This window comes from Siniperca chuatsi, linkage group LG24 (genome assembly GCF_020085105.1).
Source record: "Siniperca chuatsi isolate FFG_IHB_CAS linkage group LG24, ASM2008510v1, whole genome shotgun sequence".
NCBI lineage: Eukaryota > Metazoa > Chordata > Actinopteri > Centrarchiformes > Sinipercidae > Siniperca > Siniperca chuatsi.
In genome coordinates, this window is record NC_058065.1 from 10,360,601 (window position 1) to 10,367,466 (window position 6,866).

Consider the following 6,866-nt stretch of genomic DNA (forward strand, 5'->3'; position numbering starts at 1 on the left):
CAGTGGACTAGCATTTAACCTGTTAAGTCCCCTATAAGTACATTGGTGTACTCCTTAAATGATTGACAAGTCCATCATGATTTTCTTTTGTTACCTCACTGTACCCCTGCAGTTTTTGTGGCATATTGTAACTATGAAATACATTATACCATAATTACTTTTTAGGTTTTACAGAATACTAGTGCTGTTAGCACCATTTTGCCCAAACTTCAGTTTTGTTTCCCAGTACTGTACCCTGTAGGTAACCAGTACAAAAATACTTTTCTCTAAAGGCCCATTTGTTACTCCCTTGTTCCCCATAGTTGTGTTTTTTTCCACTACACCTACATTTAAGAAGCAGTAGGAACTGGTAAGTATTTTATTGGAACCTGATTCATACAACTAAACACTGAATTTTAAATCTGTGAATAAAGTGATACTAAAATTTTTAAAGGCTTTTTTTTGGTTTATGGTTTTGGCTGCTCAAACAAAAGTAACACTTGGGTGTGGTTGGACTGGGGGCTCTTAATTGCAAACATCCTAGCAACGCTGAATAAGATGTAGCTGTTTGTTTGCAATGAATATTTTCAGTGATTTGGTCATCTGTTATTCTGCCCAGATACTGCAAAAACACTAGCAAAATATGATCATTATGCAGATAATCCATTTGATTTTTTGTTGAGATATGAATAAGTGCAGGCCAGGATACTGAATCACAAGCACAATGATGCAAGCTAGCTACAGTAGATAGCATCTTTGACACACATGCTTCCAATGAAGTGACCATGTACTATTTCCACAATGGGAGGATTACACAGAACAATCAATTACAGATACAGAACTCTACACCCAGCCTCCCGCAGCTATTGTAGCTAATTTGTACACAGCTATGCTTCATGAACACACCATAGCATCAGATTCATTCTTGTCCCATTGACATACAGTGGAACTACAAGGATTTTGGCGACTGTTCAGTGCTGTTGGGGGGAAACTGGGCCCATATGACTGGTTTCAGTTATTCTGTTCAATTCTCCTGCCAACAACCCAAAAGGGGGCAAAAGGGGTAGATTGCTCAACATTGGCCAAAGTCCCGCCACATGGCGATGACAGAAAAGTGCATTTGCAAAATCCAAGTAGCTGCCTCAGCACTGTGGTCAGATCACACGAAAGGGTTGGAAACATCCGTGGTCAACTTTGGCAGGCGTTACTAAGTCCATGCAGCTAAATAGGGACCACAAATAAACACATGTGCTGTAACACAAATGACATCATACTATAGTAGCACAGAGAGGTGAATAAATGACTTCACTCAGCTAACCTTACATTGATTGCTAATCTTTAGCAAATCATTTAGTGGTCATGAAAATGTATTCAGATTTAGCCTTGATGATGCATTCACCTCATAAATCATGACACTGCTCTTATATATATTACTTGGTATCGCATCAAAACCAAATTTTCCAGTATTGCTCACCCCTAGCAGTCACCGTGATATTAACGTGGAACATGGGGTAAGCACACAAATATAGTGTGATGACCTTTGCCTTTGTAGAATCATGCATATTCATCTCTGCAAATGATTTGAAATTGCAGTTGTTTGCAATTGAAACATGTACCAGGCTACCATAGTTCGCTTTCAATAGCAAGCAGAAATGTCAAGCTAGCAACAGGTCATTATATGCTTCCATTGCCAGCAGCAAGGTAGGCTGCTTATAATCACTTATTATTATGATTATATAAATTATATTAATTATAGAAATTAAAATTAAATATCTTATTGAAAATGGTGCAATTATCGGGTGGTAATGATCTGGGCTGGGCCAAGCCCCCAATGTTTCGATAATTTCTGGTTAAATTATCAATGACACTGACTTAGTGTACAGTATAGAGTTGGGCGATATCTTAAAAATTTCAGCCCAACAACCAGTAACTGCCGAAATATTCACATAGGTGTGTGTGTGTGTGTGTGGGAGAAGAGCTGGGAGATGTGCGCGAGCGGCGAGTTCGCTACGTTTCACAAGCTCTCTTAGCTTTTTTAGTCTAATAAATAAACAAAATGTCAAGAAAGGAAATATTCTTATACCTATTTTCCTTATTAAACAGTAAAATACAACTCTACACCTTCGGAATTCAAGTTTCTGTCTTTCCACTGTTCCAACAATCACCAACTCTGGTTTGGTCAAAATAAACCCTTAATGTTAGATGTGAAAATATTCTGGCTCTACATGCTGTTTTCCCCCGCTGCCTCTCTCTGCCGTTGCTGGCCTCTCTTTGTGCTGCTGGATTAGCTCACTAAACGAGAGTCTGTCGCTGAGCAGCGGCTCAGACTCGTTCTTCGGAGGCAGACCATTAAATCAGCAAAATAAAATGACAAAAAGTGTGCAAAGAGACAAACACACTTCTTGATCACATAGCAACCGCATATGTTGTCCTGCAGCGTGAAAAGACAGGACATCATACTCAGCGAAGACTATCTTTTTTATTATATTAAATAACTGATGTACCTGTATAAAACTGTCCTATTTGACCTACAGTACCTGTGGATGAGGATGCTTTACATGGGGGATCAATAAAATATCATATTACATTTCTATTCAAGCTTGATAAAATGGATACTAGACAATTAGAGGACTGAATCCTCTCATATTCCCTCTTAAGGTTCATAGTTTGGTTGTGCATTGGGAAGATACAGGTGTGTCACAGATAAATCTTCAGTATTTAGTGAACTACAGCTTGGAGATATGTGTTATAGTGCATTAATAAGGGCTAATCATCACTCAAACAGTGAACAGGTCAACATTCAGTGTCTTTTTTAAATCACCGTACCACCTGACATCACTCTAATACATGAGCTCCAACCCCTGATCCACAATGCTGGCCACTAGAAAACATACACACGTGCTTGTGAAATGCATGTGTGTAGTTTTGGGAGGATGAGGAAAAAGGATAGAATTAATGGGAAAGGGGAGCTAGTTTCATGGGTGCTTCACTTGAGTTAAACCAGCCTTAACTGCATACAAAGTTAGATTTGAATAAAGTCAATAACATGGACTTTGAGTGAACTTTGTTTTAATGTGCAGGGGGAGATTCTCGCTAGACTTGGGGTATTTGGGTAATTGGAAAAGATTGTGAGATTGCAACAGCGTGCAACAACAATTTGTAGCTGTTGTTTACTGACATTTTTATGGGTTTTTTTAAAATACACAAGGCCTTGAAAAGAACTGCAAACAAGTCAAAGAGTCTATGCTAGCAGTTCTGTAAGGCTGTACTCAGGCTCACAATGACAATATTAACATGCTGATGTTCAGCAGGTATAATGTTTACCATCTTAGTTTAGTGTGTTAGCATGCTAACATTGGCTAATTATATGACCCAAAGGGTCTGTCTTTTGCCTAGTGAGCTAAATGCAGATGCTACTCTGCCAAGAGGCTATACATGCAATCATCTCTTATATAGGTCAGTTGGCCAGGCGAAGCCAAAACTAGCACCCAAAGGCCTATACGTCATGTTAATGTGCTGCTGTCTGGCATGCAGAGAGGAAACCTGTCATTTCAGGGGGGCTCAAACAGTTACTTGGAATCATGATAATAGTGAGTAATAATGTTTCAGAGGAAGGGGAGAGACTGAAAAGAAGTCCAGAACAGGCACATAAAGTGAGGGCTAGTGGGAGCTACACACAACATTCCATAGTCTCTCTTTATTAAGACGTCCACATTAGGCTGTGTGGTTGGTCCTCTGTCATTTAATGGCCATCCATGACTACTGTGGCATGTTGATGATCCCCCTACAGCTTTATAATCTCTACACATACAGGCTGTCTCATGTAAACACAGGTTTGCAACATTTCTGTGTCTAGAGCTTGAAGGCACATAAACATTGGAATCCATTCAAGCAGTCCTCAAACATAAATCAGCTTGATTGATGAAACAAGTGTTTTGTTAGTCAGTGCTGCCTAAACCTTTTGGCTTCTCAGGCTGGAGTAGAACTCTGTGTGTGTGCATACATACTGCACACTGTGTACATGATTGTAAAACCCCAATTAGGCCTGTATCTGTTTCACCTCAGTAGTTTTCTGGGAAAGCCAGAGAGAGAGAGGCCGACTGATAGAAGCCAAAGCAGTCTGTCATAAAGAGTGCAGGGAACCATCAAAACAAGACCAACATGCTCTAATAACCAGCTTTCCACTGCGCTCTGTCTCTGTCGCTCCCTCTGCATCTCTCTCTCTGGTTAACTAGCCTATTTTCCTCTTTCTTAGTTATATTTTGTAGCTATATTTTGTATTCTATTTTGAAGATTTCTTTATTTCTGCATGATAAAAATACTTTCTGGATTGCATCAAGCTTTTTCAGGTTCTCTCACCAAGCTGCCAACACATTAACAACACAATATGATCACACGAGTAAAACATCAATTATGTCAATTATACAATGTCAGTATATAGACCAAAATATATATACCAAAAACAATAAGCAGTAGAGGCAATCTAGTACAGTTCAAATTAAAAATAATATTAAATCTACATGTCTGCACTGAAGACAAATTATGTCAGTGAAGGTCATGAGAATGTTTGTGATATTAAATATAATGTCAATAAAGAATATGTATTTCACGTAGTCAGATATTAATATTGAAACCCGCCACAAATGAGTAAAAGGTACATATTATATACAGAGAAAAGAAAAAGAGTAAGAGTCTACAGCCACGCTAGCAGCTGTGTGAGGCTGTACTGATTCACAGTGGTGCTTTCAGCTAAATGCTAACATCAGCATGCTGAAATGCTCTCTCTCATGTCTAACGTGTTTGACAGGTAATATTTTCCAAGTTCACCATCTTAGTTTAGCATGTTAGCATGTTAACATTTGCTAATTAGCACTAAACACAAAGTACAGGGGAGGATAATGGGAACATTTTTGCAGGTATTTGGCCATAAATGGCATTGCGGAAACGGAAGTTTTGACCTGATGATGGCACTAGATGAAAAGGGGATCGCCAAAGTGATTACAATTCATCCAAATTTGGTACATGATCCAATAACTGTCCACAAATGCCAATGTCATGGTGGCACTATAGGAAAAATCAAGGGATAACTAAAGTCAGCTAGATTTCATTCTCTGGAGATCATGAATGTCTGTACAATATTTCATGGTAATCCACCCAGTAGTTGTTGAGATATTTACCAAAGCTGTGGACCGACCGACTGACAAAACGACCAACAATATTGGAAATGTGGCTGCCGAAGGACAGACTGCTTGAAGACGCTCTGCTTCTGAAATGCTTCTAGTGGACATTGGAACTGCAGCGGACTGCCTATTTCTCCTTCTGTCTGCTCCTCGTATCTTTGACGCATTCCTGTAGGACAACATGATGTAACCTTTACTCAGAGTTGGTATTTTGTATAGTCTGGCTGTGTTGTCTCAATATTAAAATATTTAGGATTTTCCCAGTCACTGAACCAGAGGTTAGACTTTTGTGCAACACAGAAGCATGTCCTAGAGGAAGGTATTTCCTAAAGTTGCCCAAATAGCTCAAATTTTTCCCATGACGACAGACAAATGGCTGCAGCTGGAATAACCTGTTAGCTATGCAACAGATAATTGAATCTAATCTGTCTATACTGTGTCTATATTTGAGGCTGTAATTTTGTGGTTGTATTATTTAACAGCTGTTATTTTGCACACCCATTGTGTGTTGCTAGTAGAAACATGGATTTTTCAGTTTTTTCAGGCAATTAATTTATGTACACCAAGGATGATGCATATTTGGGTGCCATAAATTCATACTTACTGTAGGGTGCCTAATTCCAAAATTAAGAAATGACCCATTTTAGCAAGGCCCTTGAAATAAAATTTCAAAAAAATCATTAAAGCTCTAGGTGTAGGGTTTTTTGTTTCACGGTAGCCCCCCAAAATAGGAGAACCGACATTCTACTGCATCATCTACTTTTGTTCCTTTCTGTCTGGTTGTTTAGGGTCACAGAGCTGGAATGAGGATTGACAGACAGTGATGCAGAAACCTATTTGGCACAGCGCTGTGGTCGCAGAGGCAGAGGGAAGAGAAAATATGCAGAAAAACTGGGTTGGTCAATAAAAAGGCAAAGAGGAGGCAAAAAAAGGCGGAAAACATGACAATTAGAATGCAGTTAAATTGTTTGCTTCAACAATAGCATTCAGTACTGTCAAGTATGTGTTGCACAGCCTGCTTAAAATCATGTCTGTCCCAAACAAAGCAATGTCAAGCCTTGCCACACCACAGTGAGCAACTGCCAAACTAAATCTTGAGGCCTGACATTATGAATAATTGTTCCTGTATAGCTTGATTTTGCTGCTTACAGATGAAATAGAAGAAGTCAGACTTACTGTCAAGGCTTTTGGAAAGACAATAGCAAACATGTGGGCCTCTGAATAATCAGTAACCCATAATGTGTGTCACCCTGATCTGATCATGTGCTGTGCTCTCCCTTCGCATAATAAATAACTTCCAAAATCTGCCTAGTGTCTCGTTTGACACTTAAGACATACTGTATGAAACAAATTATCAACAAAGTCCTCCCTTGAGCCAGTGTGTATAATTTTGAAAATACAATGATGAAATCATGCATGATGGATGGACAGAATTAACACAAAACTGATTCATATTCGTCCCTACAGTTTCACTGGCAGCAATAAACTAGTTTTTTTTCGATGAGTGGGTCAAATTAAGATTATATAAAAAGGAGTGAATAAAAAAAAGACACACTGAAACAAGTTCAGTGTTGAAGGACAATGAAATTCCCCTCACGAAACATGTGTATGTGCTGAACTGACAGCTGTAATTACTGTATTATTAAAGTGAGATACAGAGTCATTTTTGGTGTAATTATACCCACACCCTTTTCCCCTCTGACAGGG